The sequence below is a fragment of the Lepidothrix coronata genome, unplaced genomic scaffold (assembly GCF_001604755.1).
Source record: "Lepidothrix coronata isolate B3197 unplaced genomic scaffold, Lepidothrix_coronata-1.0 Scaffold112, whole genome shotgun sequence".
NCBI classification, from domain to species: Eukaryota; Metazoa; Chordata; class Aves; order Passeriformes; family Pipridae; genus Lepidothrix; species Lepidothrix coronata.
In genome coordinates, this window is record NW_016690292.1 from 149957 (window position 1) to 167099 (window position 17143).

The 17143-nt window shown below is 44.7% G+C and overlaps 1 long non-coding RNA gene across 2 annotated transcripts in view; it reads right to left on the bottom strand.

Annotated features, from left to right (window-relative positions):
* LOC108502087 overlaps nucleotides 1-16943 on the bottom strand; it is a 116839-nt gene extending 99896 nt beyond the window's left edge. The window contains exons 1-2 of one of the 2 annotated variants that reach the window (XR_001876345.1): nucleotides 16848-16943; nucleotides 15224-15304 (exon numbers count right to left, since the gene is read on the bottom strand). This is a non-coding gene — a long non-coding RNA (uncharacterized LOC108502087). Of the gene's footprint in view, nucleotides 1-15223; nucleotides 15305-16813 lie in introns of both variants that reach the window. The other variant, XR_001876344.1, reaches the window with a different exon arrangement.
* Between the last annotated feature and the right edge of the window lie 200 nt (nucleotides 16944-17143).

Genomic DNA, 17143 nt, shown 5'->3' on the forward strand with positions numbered 1-17143 from the left:
TAGATGGGCAGCCCTCTTCTATCCAAAGTTTAATTAAATTCTTGACCTCAACCATTGGATTCAAGAGCCAAAACCTTCAAGTCAGAGGGAAATCTGTCAGTAACGAGGCAGGACTGTGGCATGCGACTGTGGTGGAGACTCTGTGCCAGACTCAGCATTGCAGATCAATTTGTTCTTTCTACAAGATCTAATTGCCAGATGACCTGAACTACCATAGCAAGCACAAGGCAATGAGGGATCCTGGTGCAGTGGTCAATGTGGCTGCCACAAACCACAGCCTGAGCAAAGCTCTTTAAGGTTCTTTGATGCCGTGGTTACATTGCTTTCTAATTAAAACCAGCTCAAATTTGCCTATATGTGCTGTAATCACATCTAGAGACTTGCTTTGTACAAAGTGTGCACTGCCTATGACAAATATTAGATGTCCATTAAAAGCAAACAGGCTTCCAAAGCCAGAGCAGGAAAGATTAAGGGAGGAGGTGTGAAAGGAAAAGAACAGAGAAATAGGAATGAAAGTCTCAGAAGCAAAGTCAAGATGTAGAGAAATAAGAAGTGATGTAAAAATAACACAGGAGGTCAATCACCAGTGATACAGTTCACTATTCAAAATTTGTATATCTTGAAGAATCTGAACTGTTTCAATCCAATAAAAGCAACTGTTCTCATTATACACTTACTATAGGGAAGTATTATTTCTGCATTGGCTTACAAATTGTCTCCCTCTCTCTTTCTCAAACTCATCACAACCTTAACTAATACAAGTAAATCTCTGCACATGAAATATGAACCACTGGCAGCTCTCAGGCTTGCTTTTCATCCCAAGCCTAATGGGCAAAGCGCTGTGATTTCATTTCACAAGCTTTTCCAACTGAGCTCAGAGTCGATCATTTGCCAGAGTTTGACTCTTGCAAACAGCCTGCTGGAGCCACTGAACTCATGGGGCCAAATCCATCAATGGTGTAACCCCAGCTAACCTGAGACACTTTAGGCCAGAGACTAGTTTGTTCCAAAGCATTAAATGTCCCTTGAGACCTGTGATCACAGAACATTGTCATAGACTTAAGCAGTTATGGTATGTTAATTAAAAGTTGTCAAAATATATGTATGGTCCTGCCTGTGCTTCACTTGGATGCGTGTGAGAAGCCATGAAGTCCATTTATAACATGAGGAATGTCACCAAAGTGCTGCAGCTCCACAATACAGTGAAGGAGCTCTTCAGCACTGTGGGACAGGCTTTCAGGTGGAAGCTCTCTGCCCCTCCAGTACAAAGTTCTTGCTCCTTCAGCAGTGCCACCAGGCTCAGTCGCTCAGTTAAATGCCTGAACCAAAACCATGTATTTCCTGTCTTAAACAGCACTGGCACTTGGTGCCCTTCTTCAGAAAGGGGGCTCTTGTAGCTTAAAGGAATTTAAAAACTCCCTAACTCTTGGGCAAAAAACAGGCAAAAAGCCTGTAAAGCTTGCTGGATAGTGTGGTCTCCCTACACTCAAAGGAAATGTAAAGATGCCACATATATTCAGATTCATTTGCTGCTGACCTGTTTCAAGTATGACAAAGATGAGGTGTAAACACCTACTGATAGAATTAGAGGCTGCTATAAAGGGTGGAGCAAGTCAGACCTCACAGCAGCAGGAAAATTAAGCACATGATTACACAGAAGAGCTGGACCTCCCATCATTTTCCCATCTCAAGAATATTTTTTTCATCTATTGGAAATTTCTTCCTGCAACAAATGTGGAAGATGAATCAAGGCTACAGGAAGAGAGATGTGCCAGCCCTTGCCCACTCTGCAAGGGGGCCAACAAGTGGATCCTGGCTCCATGGCAGTCTCAAACACTGGCCTGTGGGCACTGTGGATCATCCCCTGTTGGAGAGCCCCAGGACCACTGCTGAGGGAACCAGAGTTCTGCACAAGGACCCAATGCATATCAAAGCTGGAGCACTGCCTTTTACACTTCATCCACAGAATCACAGAACATGCTGAGTTGGAAGGGACCCACAAGGATCGTTGAGTCCAACTCCTGGTCCTGCACAGGCCCATCCCCAAGAGTCCAGGGGCAGAAGGACTTCGTGTTATAACCTCACTCAACCTACTCCTTCACTCTTCGGGAAAACCTGAACAGCCCAAACCAAAGCTTGCAAGAGAGCCAGATCCCCTACTCCTACCTGCACAGCCTCCTGACCACTCCACTCCCAGGAGTGCCTTAGTCCAAACCCTACACCTCTCACACTAAAGAATGGAGCCACCCCCATGTCTCATTTTCATGTCTTAACCAAAGTGCTGCTGGGAGGAGTCAGTTCCCACAGAAAAAACAGGGAAAGCAGGAATTTTCTGTTAAAAATTTCATTTTTGACAAAGCTTTAGTTTCCAAACAGGGGTTAGGGGACAGCAAGCGGGAAATGGGTTGTCAAAAAATTCTTATAGTGCTTTGTTTAAGTGCTTTGTTGGATCTGGATATAAAGAAATAAGAGAAAGGATAAAAAGCACGGACAACGCACTGTGAAACATATTAGAATCATTTCAATCCTTGGCAAAAGTATTTTGGTTCCCATTGCTATTAATAATATATCATAAAATGTCAGGAAAAGCATTGTACTACAGCCTGTAAAAATAACATCATCTTATGACAATATACTTCATTATTGCTTTCTGCATAACTACCCTAGAACAGCGAGCTACGAGGAAATGGAAATTTCCAGGAAGTGCATTGACTGGAATATAAGAAGGTGTTAGATTTCTCATCAGACAGAAAGGTACTTCTGTTCAGCAAAGATGATTATTAAAATTCAAATCATGCAAGTTATACTCCAAATCCAACAGGCAAAAACTTTCCATAGTTACTTTAAGAACATTTTCATAGTACTGAAGATGATACATACTTAGTTCATTTTAAGCCAATTATGCAGAACAAACAACATTATTTGGGTGGATCTAGGAAAGCAAATAATATTTGTTTCCAAAAGAGCTACATGGAGCATTTGCTGACTATTCTGCTAGGTAGCTCTCCAGTTATTCACTTTTCAGTGGAGAGTTGGCAGGAGCTAGCACCAAAGTAAGGCAGCTTGACTTGTGGCTAGGTCCCTGTTAAGCTGAATAATGGCAGAAGAGAAAATTAAGTCCAGAATAAAACCAATACAAGGTTTTTTTTAAAAAACACCTTAAATCGTGGTGATGCTTCCACTTCAGATGGTCTCAGTCAAAAGAGCAATGTTAACTCTATCAAACACCCTGTTTGTTCTACTGCTAATGGGAGTAAGCCAAGGAGAAGAGAGGAGGGACAGAGAGCATCTCACATCCTTCAGACTCTGTGACACCAAAACCAGCTCTGGATGCATGTTTGAACTTCCCTGGAGAGGCTCTGATTTACAATTGCCTCTCACAGGATGCATCCTCCCAGAAAAACCTGCAGAGGTGGAAGGAAGCACCCGGGAGATCACACAAGGGACAAAGGCACATGTATGCCTTGGTGAGCAGGGCCAGGACAAGCCTGGGGAACAGCAGGTTCAGAGGCCCAACTGTTCTGTGCCAGCAGCCACTCAGGGATGCTCAGTGGCAGAAAGGGAATAAGCACAGCAGGTCCCTCTCAGCTAATATACTGCAGGCTGTGTGCCACGAGCACCAGCAGGACGACAAACAAGAGAAACAAATATTGAACTCAAAGCCAGCAATTCAACTTATCCTCAGCTTTGGCACACCTGACCTACCAATTATTCTCATTTCTCCCTAGTTGTTTCACCTGAATTCCTAATCCTGTCCTTGAAATACCAGAACATAAAAAAGCAACAGTAACTGAAGTGCACATTTTACAAAGCTCTGCTGAAGTTGGCAGTCTGCTCTGGATGTCCTCAGAGAGCTGAAAATTTAGGGCCTGAATCAATTCCTATTGGAGCTTTTCCATTCATTCAACAGCAGAGGAATCAGGACTGTCAGTAAGACAACAGGCAGGGGAGGGCAAGTGCCCAGGAAAGAGGAGAGCCCAGAGGACTGGGTTGCTTTCTCATCTCTGTTCCCAAATTCATGGCCCAACAAGCCCCTGCACCTCCCCACAACTGTTTCCCCTTCACCCCATCTTTGCAGACAGCATTTGGCCATTCTAGCTGCTGCAGCTCTGCCCAAAATTCACCCTTTTCAAAACAGTTTCTTTCCCCATGATTCACGAGCTCACAGACCAGAGGTGAAGCCTGGGAAAGTCCAACCCAGAAGGGAACATTCTGGATAGGCATGAATATGTAAAAGCAGGGTGTGGAGACTGCACGGGTTCTGCCAAACCCGGGCTTGCCCGGGTGCTAGAAAAACCTCTTCACTTCTCTGGGATACTCGAGCAGGGCAGGGAGGTGGGAGGCAGCTAAGCATTAACAGCTTGTGCTTCGGGATCGAGGCCTCCATCGAGGTCAAAGACACTCTTCATTCCTGGAACATCCCCAGTCCCCAGCCTCCCTTGAAACCTGGGAACACAGCCACCTTTGCCCCACCTTCCCTGGCTGTGCCAGGCCCAGGCTGGCCACCACCCAGATTTGGGGCCACCAGTTCTCATTTTTTAAGAAAAAAGGGGGAAGGGGGAGAGGAACCAAGACATGGAGAGGTCAGGTGCCTTCGCCAGGGCTAAATGGCACATCAGTGGTGGAGCTGGCATTCGAGCACAGGAGCGCCTGTTTTCTACACCAGAGCCAAAACATCCAGACCACCCTGCTGCCTCCGAGACCACACTGCCTCTGTGAAATGTGTGGAAATTCGCAGGCATTTTCCCTGATTTTTACAGGGATTTTTTTGTTGTTGTTGTTCCACACTTGGCTCACAGCTGTTTGCCAAAATCAAATTGCTGAGGTGTTTCTGTCTCTTTAAAACTTCATGAACAGACACTTGGACAAAAACCATCCGTGAATTGCAGCTGCAGTAGGGGGATGTGATTCAGTCATGGCAGGCTGAAAACAAGAAACCCAGAGATCCAGCCCCAGTCCCTTTGCTACCCCAGACTGCCCACAGCAGCACACAGCCCTCCTGGTATCACCCCTAACTCCTTCACTTGCAGTGAAACGTGCTGGTGTCTGGAGAATGAGACTGCTCTTTGATTCCTCCCAGCAAATAAAACAGCATTTTCTGCAATAATTGTTTTACTCCTTGCTTCCAAAGTAAAATAAATGGGAAAATATTCAGGTGGCCTCCTGTTCCAGTGCTACCAGGCTCTGCTGCAACTTGCCATCCATATTTCAGCAGGATGATGAAACTTTACTCAGTTAAGCATCTGCATATCACCCCTCCCTAGGCCATATTTCCCCAGCTTGTAACCTCACTGCTCATATTGTGACACATGCACAACTCCAGTGTCTTGAAAGCCAGTCAGAAAGTCCTTCTGTCCTTTCTCAGCACTCATTCTTGATGCATGTGCTGCAGGTGAGACTTCATTCCTGCCAACACACCCGCCTTCAAAGTCCATGCCAATCCCAGAGCCTTTCCCTGGACCACACACCTCCCTGCAGACCAAGCCCAGGGCACATCAGGTGTATCAGAATAACAGGGAAAAATATCCAAGGCTTACCCCAGGCAGAGGCAATGCTGCAAGCAAAGCACATGGAGATGCTGTGACCATTTTTTCCTCCTTAAAAAAAAAAGTAAAACACCAACACATCTGCTATCAAACCACATTCTGCAACTTGCCACCAAGCTTCTGCACAGCAAACAAAAGGTTAAACAAACAAACCCTGAGCAATGTCTCAGGCTTGCCAGATGAAAAAAAAAAAAAGAAAGCTTTCAGCCAGTAACATTTCTCCTTCCCCAGCTGTAGGTTCATATTTTTAATGTCAAATTGCAAAAATAATAAAAAAAGGGGGGAGAAGACAAAGAAAAAGCAAACATTTAGCTCACAACTGGATGGGAAATGAACTGGAAGCTCGCACTTGTGTACATTTTTCCCCAGTGAAGGGAAGGCAGCTGGTATGTGGAAGGTCCTGAAAACCTGTCCTGACATCAGCAGAAGTGTGACCAGCAATACCTCTCCCGTGCTGGCTCATGCGTTTTCTCCTATCTCACTTCATCTCTCACTAAGCCCGAGTGAGCCCACACTATTGCAGATTTATCGCCATCTGAAAAACATTAAATATCTCAGGGTTTCAAATATTTGCAGACAGCTGAAGAAGTGGCTGTGATGGAACTGTCTCTTTCTGGCACAAAGCTATCAATTTTCCATGAAAGTTGAGGCCTGGTTTTTTTTTATTTTATTTTATTTTTTTACCCCTGGTAAAACACTGTAACGAATGACTTATTCCCCTTTTAGCGAGCGCGAGGGAAGCGGACAGTCATTATTACCAAATGTGTGCACACACAAGTAACTAAGGGAAAATAAATCCCATTTGAAGGTTAATTAACTAAGGCAGGGTCACAGCTTGACAATCTGCCCTCAGCAAAGGGGAAGCACAACATCGGAGGGTCTACGAAGCAGAGCCATAATGAATTGTGACTTGGGGCTTGTCTATACAGGGAAATTACCATGCAGTGAGCTACAAGCTGGATTTATAGTGCTCGCTCCACGTTTTTAGCATTAGACCCTTTGTGCAGACTAATTAGGAACTAGTTTACCTCATTTACCTCCTGACAAATGCTACTCTGCACAGAAGCCCTGAAGAGCAAATTGAACCCCATCAACTCCTTGGTTTTCACCCTCACTGCTGGTGTTGCTCAGTGCCTAGCAAGTCCAAGCTGGGGAGCAAGAAAGGGGTGAGGACAGACACCTTCAGCCCCTAGCACCTGAGCAAGAGCTTGGGCTTGAGCTCAACACCCCTCAGTGCCCCTCTTTTTGCACACAAACTGACAACAATGGTCACATCCACCCTTGTAAGAAAGCTGGGGGTGAAGCAATGGAGGAGACTGGGTGCATTTGTCATCCCAGCATCTCATTCAATTCACTCCTCACTCCATCTCTGCTTAAGCTGTGGTGCTTCTCACAGCCTCCTGTGCCCCATGGATCAGGAAAAGGCCCAGAGGGTCCCCCCTTTGGGTCTTGGAAGGCCCAGGAGTCTGCAGGGAGTCAAAGCAGCAGCAGTGAGGAGAGCCACACTCTCAGGGTGAGACACCAAGGAGCTCTGGTGGACCAGACTAGGGCTGAGACCAAAATAGATTTCTTCCAAGGAAATTTCTAAGGACAACCAGCTGGCTTACTTTCATTCTGCCTGGCTTCCTGGCCAAGCCAACATCAGGCCACCACAGTGCTGAACAACTGCACCCACCACAGAGGTTTTGCCCAGGTCGGCTGTTCTGCTTGCACCCCACTGCCACAGAGCAGGCACAGAGGCAGCCTGGGGTCAGCATGCTGCAGAGGTGGGCTGTGCCAGGCATCAGCTGGTAGAGGGTACCAGGGTAGAGCTGACATGGGCAACACCAGGCCAGTAAATGTGACAGTACCATGCTCCCACACACCGACTGACAGCTGTCTAAAGTCAAGTCCTTTAGGGTTGCTTCACAGATGCAGGGTCACACATGTGAAGCTAGTCAGGACACCAGGTGCCAGAAGTGCTGGGGAAGGTCAAATATGCCATCAGCAGTTAAAAATAAACACACTTCTTTTGGCATTTTGGCCTTTTGAGGCACCATACAGACAGGGATGTTAGCAGATGTCAGGAGGAGGAGGCGTGGGAAGAGCTGCTGGTGTGGGACCTGCTGCAAGACCCTACAGAGACCTCAAAAAAATCAGTTCACCTCCCTGAGCTGCTGTTTCCCTGCAATAACAGAAGATAAATAACCTCCTCTGGGGGAAAATTTTCCAAGTCTTCAGGGGTGGCAGAGCTCTGATAAGAAGTAACTCAAGCCATGGCTTTCTAGGTGAAAAGTGTCTGCTTTCACTCCTCATTTTCCCAAAGCAGAGAGGATGGACTACTTTCAGGGGTAACCACAAGGTGCAAAACAACCTCTCTCCAACAGGGTCTCCAGCACAGTGAAGCAGGACAGCTAGTGGGGGACACAGCATATGGTGGGCTAAAAGCTCCCCCTTTTGGGGAGATCCCTTTGGAGACAGCTCCAGCACAGGGAGGAGGTGTCTGGCAGACACATTTCCGTGCTAAAACCAGAGATAGGCAGTCATTTCTGCTCTTATCTCTCATCTGCTGTGGTAATAATGAAAGGGGTTCACTATGAACACTCAGACTTGCTCCTCCCCTTGGGGCTTGGAAGTCCACCATCTCCTGTCTGCAGCAACAGTTTTTCATTTGCCACTTTATCTCATTTTTCTTTTCCTCCTTGCAAACTGTGGGTTTCACAAAGCTTCTGAGTCAGCTGCTTTACTGCAGAGGAAATGCTTAAAGCCAGCTTGACTACAAGGTGAGCCCTGCTGAAGGCTCAAGTCAGCTGGTGAAAAGACTGTCTTCTCCTCAGTAGCCCAAAACCCAAAGGACGTGGAGATAAAACCATCAGAGAAACTGCTGAAATGAGAAACAGGCACACAGGCCACCGAAAGACAGAGCAAGTCCCGAGAGGCACCATCTAAGCAAAACCATATGGCAATCTCAGCCGAGCCATCAGGAGATGTATTCCTACCCGGCGCCTGCCAGTGTGCTCTCCCAGCGCCTTGTAGCAGTCCCTTTCAGCATGGAAGCATCCCAAGTGACTTGCCCAAAGCAGTAACACTGAGCAAGCCATTCAGCTAAGACCTCCCGTGTGTCCTACATGACCCTTTTCTTTCCCTGTCCTCTATCTCGCTTTTGCTTCCCCCCGCTTCGCTTTTTTTTTTCCTCTCCCTGCATAAATATCCTTCCATTATGCACTCCTAACTCACCATCATCTAAGGTTCTTTACTTTCCCCTATTGTATATTAGGAAAAATTTCTTCACTGGAAGAGTGATCGACCATAAGAACAGGCTGCTCGGGGAAGTGGTGGAATTATTGTTCCTGGAATTGTTCAAAAAACACATAGACATTTAGGTGGTGCTTAGGGACATGGTTTAGTGGGGAACCTGGAAGTGTTGTGTTCATGGTTGGATTCTCTGATCTTAAAGTTCTTTTCCAACCTTAATGATTCTATGGCTGTCAGTCCAAGCCCTGAATAATCAAGCATCTCACAAGCTTTCACAATGTTGACATCTCTCTACCAGCACTGGCCTGATCCTGAGAAATCAATTACAAGATGATGTTCTGTCATGGCCTATCAGATAAGCTCTTTCACCAAGAAACACAAGAAATTTAGGGGAAGGAAAAACACCAGTGAGAAGGAGGGGGGGGGGAATCTGTGGCTATATGGTTTTATTTCGAGTGATCTGTTCCAAAGTACAGATTCACATTCACCCCTGGATATACAGACTGCACGCCCATGAAAATATAGATGGTCCCTTCTCTGTGAAAAACAGCCAGGGGAATAAAATAGGTATAAAGCTACATACTACATACTCTGCAGGCTGGTCCTATGATGTCACAGCCCACCGATGTGTGCATACTGTCATATATTTACCTAATAAAATATAAATAATATTTTATGTAGGAGTCAGTTTACGAGGCAGCGCGTACGCAGAAATGGAAGGACCTGTTCTGCAGGAGAGAGGGAAGGTTAAAAGAGCTGCATTGTCACACTGATTTATAGGCTGATTTAACTAGTGTTTAAATATGATTATTTTGGGAGCTGTGGGTGGCCATTCACAAGGGAATGCCAATATCATCAGTTGAAGGGTTTTCATTTATTTCTCGCGCTCATGTAATCGTATGAAATCTAAATACGTGAAACTGCCAAAAACTCAAAACATCCGTTCTGGGTACATTTGTACAGCACCTTTGCCCAAAATACCACAAGAAACAGGTAAGAATTTTTATTCCTCAGCCTCTAAGGGAAAGACTGAAATATCCACAGTCACACACTGAGGAAAGAAGAGGTTTAGTAGCCTCCTCCAGCACAAGGAGGAAGGTGTTTTTCAGCGATGCTGTCCTGACCATGAGGCTCCTCTCCCTCATACCCTCACCCGCCTCACTTTTCTATGCTGCGTGCACTCATATAGTCTTATTCTTATTTTAAGAACATGAATATATACATCTGAAAACCCAAACCATTAAAAAGTAGTTGGCTTGGACTTTTACTGGAACACGTGCACAAATATGTTGTTTGGATATTTTTACGGCCATTAACTTTTCCATATATAACCCAGACCTCCCATTAGGTGTTGTGAACTGGATCGCCTCTTTACTTGCCAAGTTATATTTCAATTAAATTAAAGTCACCTTTGGTCCTAATGAACCCCTGTTGTTTGCCTAATGCCATGATTAATTCCAGCTGCAAGAAATGGTATTAGCCTGGGTGGGTACATGGTTGAAGACTCTGATTCTCCTCCAAGATTTATGGGTGCTAGAGAAGGCTCCATAACTCATGTTGCTGAGTCTATAACTTTTCAGGCAGTAAACAGAAGGCTCTGCCACAGCAGGCCTCCACTATGGATTCACCCTTAATTTGTTCCTGCAGTGGGAACTTAACACAATTCTTTGGGCACTGATAAACTCCTTCCTTCCAAAGCTCAGCAGAAAGGGAGGCATCCCAGAGCTTGAACAGACAGCTGGTGACAGGCACCCTCACCTGCAGAACAACACAGCCAGGAGGGACTGAAGCTGGTACTCTCCCTACAGAAGGGAAGGGTTGCCTCAGACCATGTTACCACACCAGACTTACAGGGCACAAAAGAGAAAAGCAAGCAGGGACCAGATTTTTGTTCTGTGGTCTAAGAAGTACTGAGCTCTGGTTCCAGGTCTAAGCATTTATTTTGGATCCAAGACTAGTTATCCAGTAAGTAGTTAACACGGAAGAGTATCATTGGAAGTAGAAGCCATGGGCCACCAAAACCCCAGGTCTCTCACATACATGTTTAGGCATTAAGATGATCAGAAGGAAGAGGACAGCTCTCAACACCCTTGAGTGAATCATACTCAGTGCCATCACAGTGATCTTGGACACAGCTGCAGCACATCTACTGGGCCTCCAGGAGATGCAAAGATGAGAGACTTAGCTGTGAGCCAAAACCCACCCACGGGATGAGGTCTCTGCACTGCCCAAGTGGGGCTGCCTCAGTGCTGTAGCAGAACCCAGACTTTAGGTGGCCCAGCACTAAAGAGCAAAGATCCATCTGAGCACAGAACCTCTTTCTGAACAATTTCCTACAAAGTAAAGGTTTCCATGATCAACAGCCACTGATGAGCTTCTCCTTCATGTCTGTATCTAATCCCCTTTTATCCCACTTGTACTTACAGTCCTCATGACATCAGATGGCAGAATCCCATCTCCTCACTACCTCTGGTGTAGCAAAGGCAGGTGCCCGCCAGGGCACAGCATGGTGCTGGAGGAGTTCTGTCAGCTATGGCCACAGCCTCTAAATTCTGACTGTACCATGAGACCCCAAAGAGAGCATCATAGTGACCTACACAACTCTTGACTTCCTTTATTTCACAGGTTTACAGGTGAATTTATTTGTGGCCAGTCCCTTCTAATTACCTTCCCCTCCTCCTCTCCATATTAAGGCCATAGAAGTTGCTTGGTATTCAAAAACATGACTAGATTATCAGTCCTTTTATTAGTGCCAGTGGCAATCTGATACCATGTTCCAGCCCGGCCACTTGCTTCACACCTCCCCAGCTAGCATAAACTGTCCTTATTCATAGTTGCAGAGACTTCCAGAAAAGAGAGGGAAGTCAGCAAGTCTGACACCACAAACTCAGAAAATAAAGTACAGTTCGGACTTGGTCAGAGGTGAAACAAGATAAGAACAGATGGGAAACCTCAGCTATATGAAAATTTCTGTCTTCTCCTCAAAAAAACCAAATCATCATTACAGAGACAAAAAAAAAGTTCTGTTACCAGAATTCTGCTTTAGGTTTGAATCTGTGTGAGATGATATCTGCTGCTTACATCCCTGTCAGTCCTTCCCTGACAATCAGCCTACGGGATCAGTTCTTAGGAGAATTATTGCATATATAAACCCAGATATATAGAGAGTAGCTCAATCTGGATGGAGTTTAAGATAGAGATGAGAATAAGCCATATGATATTTGAGGGGCCAAGGTAGCAGAAACAAATATCCATAAGTCCAGAGTTCAGAATTGTCTCACTTCATACAGCAGCTCAATACAAATCACAGTCTAAGTACAACATTATCATATTCAGTTCTCATGACTCCCCTGGCATCCACCTCACCTAGACCAGGACTGCACTTGAGCAGGAGTGAAAAGGCAGAGCCAAACCATGTTACACAACTCCACAAAGAAATACAGAGGTTCAATATGCTTCAGACAAACCCAAGAATAACCATTACACTGTGGAAAGTATTTGCCATTAAAACATTTTTCATTAAAAGTGGCATTTCTGAGAGTTCTATCCTACTGAAAAGCAATAGCAGCCTCACATCAGAAAGTCTTTAAGAAAAATTTCCATTGCTATAATTAACTTCTCTGTTGAGGTTGTATTGTTCCTCTTTCACAGAAAAATCTCAGCAAAATTTCCATGGTTTAAAGGCAGCCAAAAAGGTGTCCTGTTCCATTTTTCAGGAAGAACTTGCGGTCACAAGGCATCTAGTGGAACTTTAAGCTATACATAGGGTGCAGAGCAAACACAGGGTACACACCTACTCCTCTGAAACCAAAGGCAAGCCAAATGAAAGGCCCAGCTCGTTCTGTAAGCCAGCCTTGCCACTGGGGCAGCTACAAAGTCCTATCTGTTGGCCAACAGAAGAGTCAGAAATAAGGCAAGATCCAGGCTTGTACAGCACGTTCCTTCTCCCAGCACACCTTTTCTTAATGTGAGGAGCCTAGAGAATGGAGACAAAATCTTGGACAAGTAATTTTAAAAGCAAACTCTGCCCCTCACTGCAGCCAGATTCTAACCCAGCTTGGCTTCAACCCTGCCAGTACTCCAACAGTGAGAGACCCTCAGACATGAACTGGTATTAGTCCCAACAACAGCAAATTCACTTTTTCCGGACAGAAACAGCCTTGAATGAGGCCCTGTTGTTTCCCTGATCCCTGGGTTTGGGTTGCTAGCATGTACAGATTAACAGATCAGGAACCTGCCCCACACGTTACTGTAAAGTCTTCTGGTTTGTGCGTCACATTTCTGAGATGTGAAGGAGCAGGGAAGACCCTCCAAAGTAACACCTAGAATCGAACCTAACCCCGTTATCTCTGCACTAAGCCCAGGAACTTCCAGACTTTTCTTTGCAACTTGCTCCTCACCACTAAAAAAAAAAAAATAAAAAAAAAATAGAAACTTGATTTAATTCTACTTTGCATAGAGCTCTGGTAATCAGGTGCTGTTTTTAATTCACACATCCCCAAAGGAGATTAATAATTACATTTCCTCCTGGTAATAGCAGTCCACATACTGACAAAGTCATATCAATTTCATCTTACTGAGATGAAAATATTTAACTTTATTCTCGTAACTTCATGAGCTAACTCTGAAGATACTGGTGTACTGATGCTGTTGATTTCTCCATCCACCCTAAAAATATTGAAGCCATTCTCCCACTTTTTATACCCCTTGATCAGTCTCTACGGAACTTAAAAAACAAAGTTGCTGTGAATTGGGTGAGGAGGGGGCAGAAACCAAGGCGAAAAATAAAGTCTAGTTTATGTCCATCAAGGCAAAGGAAAAAAACCGTTCAACTGTCCCAGAAACACGGAAATATGACCAGCTAAACACCACAAAGAGCTCAGAACCAGATGCATCTTGTACATGCTGCTGCCCAGAGAATCATTAGGAGACTGGGGAAATGAGATGCCATTTAGGAGAATAATAAATACATGCCTATTTTATATACAGAACATATATATTACACAGGCTTAAATGATACACAAAACCATCCAAAAACTGGATCTAAAGCTGAGCAGACTGTTATCTTGACCCTCAGCTAGTCAAGGATGCAAGCCACCCAGCAAAAGAAATAAAAAAAACCCAAACCACAACCAACCAACACAATATCATTCCCAAATTTCTTCCAGGCCTGCTTCAGTCCCACTGATACATCTCCATTCCTTATCAAACAAAATGCCTAATGCCTTGTCCAGAGGCTCAGATGAACAACTGATTGAGAATATTCCAGGAAATCTCAGCAGAGCTTGAAGTTAACAGGAGGAGCAGATACATTCCCCAATTTTTAGTAGCTTCAGTTTGAAACTGGCTTTCTTGTTATGCCATTAAACACTGCTCATTCCCAGGACTTTGTTCTGGATGCAAGGATCACCCTGTAAAGGCTCTGGCTGTAGCTGCATGGACAGGCCCACTAGATGAGCACAGCTTCTACTCTACTAGTGGTTTAACCCATCCAGAGGAAGGAATTCCCAGAAATCCCAGATGCTCCAAACTCATACTTCACCAAGAGGAAAAGAAATAATTTCAGCGTGGTTTCAGAGCAGCAAAAGACCTGCTTTGTTGAGCTGGTATTTGATTACACTCCCAGCTACACATGATCTCCTTCACTGCTCATTCACCACCCCCTGAGGAACACCTGTAGCAAATCACCCACCTATCCTAAAACAGCATGTCTGGACAAGGCAAACTGAAAAATGAGACTTCAAAAGCAAGCTCACAGACTATGAAACAATACTTCTGCCACCTTGGATCGCAGACTCACATGTGTGGCTCAGTAGGTTTGTTCATCATGAAACCTCTGATTCTGCAGGTGACCTACTCCTATCCCACCAGCCTGCTCTACTACATAGGACAATTTAGCAGACAACACAAATACATCCAGTCCCTTATCTTCAGAAGGCTTCCAAACACCATTCCTAAAGGTCTGCACAACGTAACAAACCAAAATAACATTTCTTTGCAGCAAAAAATATTCCACGTTCTTGTAAGATTTTCTTTCATTCACAAAACATACATCAAACCACCTTTTTAACCTTCCCTTCGACAATATAAATCAAAGCAACTGCCATCCATGTCACATCTCAGTCCTCAAACCTATAAGAGGATCCCCACTCATTGGACAGGGACAAAGTTGCCCAAAGCAGCACCGTTAAGTATTTAACCAGAAGGAATTTTCTCCCCAAAGGAGAACTGGGGACAGGTATGAACACAGTAAAGTTGCAATAAGCTCCACATGGCTACATCAAAGCAATAACAATAAATATATTATAACAATCAGCTTCACCTTTAGACACATCTCTCCAAGAAAAGCAAATATTTCTCACCTGTGAGCCCACGGCAGATGGTGACACACAGGGTCGTGAAGACAAGCTGGCTGCTTGTGAAGATTCTTCCTGTGTCCTTACCTTACAATCCAAGTGAAGTTTATAGCCAGGCACTGCTGTCCTGTTTGACCACCAATCCCAGCTGCTGGCACTCCAGGGAACCTGGGCAGAAGACAAAGCAGAGACCCATCATGAGCAGCCTAAGTGTTCCTCTCCCCCCAGACCCCAATCATCCAATTCCATCAGCCACTAACACCTTTCTAAAGCAAGTCCTGGTGGATACCTGGAACATGGACTGCCCTGGTAAGAGAGGCTTAAAAGCTGCAAGCAACATCTCATTGAAAATGGGTAGACGAATCCAGAGCAGATTCTTCCCTTCCTCAAATGACATCCCAGGTGGAGTCTCCTCCTGGAGATGGAGACTGACAGTTAAGTCAGATTATGTTAGCTAACACTTTTCACCTGGGATACTCATAACTAAGCCCAAAATGGACTTGCTGGCAGTGCTCAGCCCTTGCTGTCATATTGCTGGCACCTGGCCATACCCCTGAGCAATAAAGCAGACAAAAGCACAGAGAAAATTATGGGATAACTCTTGGAGCAGCAATAGGCTCATCTAGAGTTGCAGACCCCTCATTTGCAAATCAGTTCTGGCTGACACTATGGCAACTGGGCCACAAGAGTCTTCCTTCCAAGGGGAGAGACAAATTAGCCCCATTCCCACTGCTTATTTTTTTCGTGCTCAGCACTAAAAGCTTTATCCAGACTACAATTATTTCATCATTGCCTTATAGCACAGGCAGGTTTGGAGAATAATCAGAAAAAAAAAGGAATTTCTCTTCAGCAGCATCTCTCCCCTGCTCTGCCTTGAAAAATTAAATATATATATACATACACGTCAGAGTTTTCAGAAGGTAATGGAAGGACTTCTGAGCATTCAAGATGACTGCAATTTAAGATCTTCCAGTTAAACTAAGATATTTTGCCAAAGCTGCTTTTAAAAAGTGAATGGCTCATTCCACCACAATACAACTGTTTCTATCCCAGGTACTTCAAGAAGAAACAGTGTTTGTTCTCTAAAAACTGGTTTAGAAATATTTTTATCAAAAAGATGAGGGGAAAAGGGCTAATTTTTTAATCACTTTTTTCTCCTCCCCCAGCGCCTTTATCTTTCCCCTAGCATTTTAGCATAGAAAAAGAGGAAATGCCAGTTACATACAAAAGTTCAGCTCATGCTTTTTAATTCTATGAAAAATAGATCCAGAGAGTGAGTAAAACATTTTTTTCTCCCACACAAAACCCTCAAGTTTTTTTAAAAAAATATTTTAAAAAAAGCTCTTCAATAAACTTCCCTTACTCAGTTTTAACCTGGTGCTCACTCCAATTAGGGCTCCACATTTAAAACCCTTCTATCAGAGGCATAACAAACCAATATTAAGCTTGTTTATTGTTACTTGCTAGCTCAAAAAAAACCAACCTGAGCCACAGCCTCAGAAGAGCTAGATCCGAGGTCAGGATCCCTAATCCCAAAGCCTCCTTTAATTTTACAGTCAACAAATCCATCACTGGTGAATATCACAGAGATTATTTTGCAAGCAGCAGAGCAAGATTGCCCGTCTAATTGGAGAACAAGCAGAAGAAAAACTTGCACAAGGTTTGCAGGCAACCTACATTTCCTTGTGTTCCCCTCCAAGCAGGTACAGACCTCCATCCTCCCCCGGGGTCAGCACCTTCCGCTGCAGAGCTGAGGCTGCTGTAAGAGAGGGTCATATATAGATGTGTCGGTGGGCAGGGCTTGTTGTGGCTGGGTGGAGCCTGTTGTGAAGGGGCGGGGCCTGTTCATGGAATTATGGAATCATCATAGAGTCAAAGAATCATCATGGAATCACAGGATCATCATAGAATGTTCTGAGCGGGAAGGGACCTTAGAGGTCCTCTACTTCCAGTCCCCTGCTTTGGAATCCATGACAGCGGAAGCCCAGCCAGGGCTTTGGCAGGTTC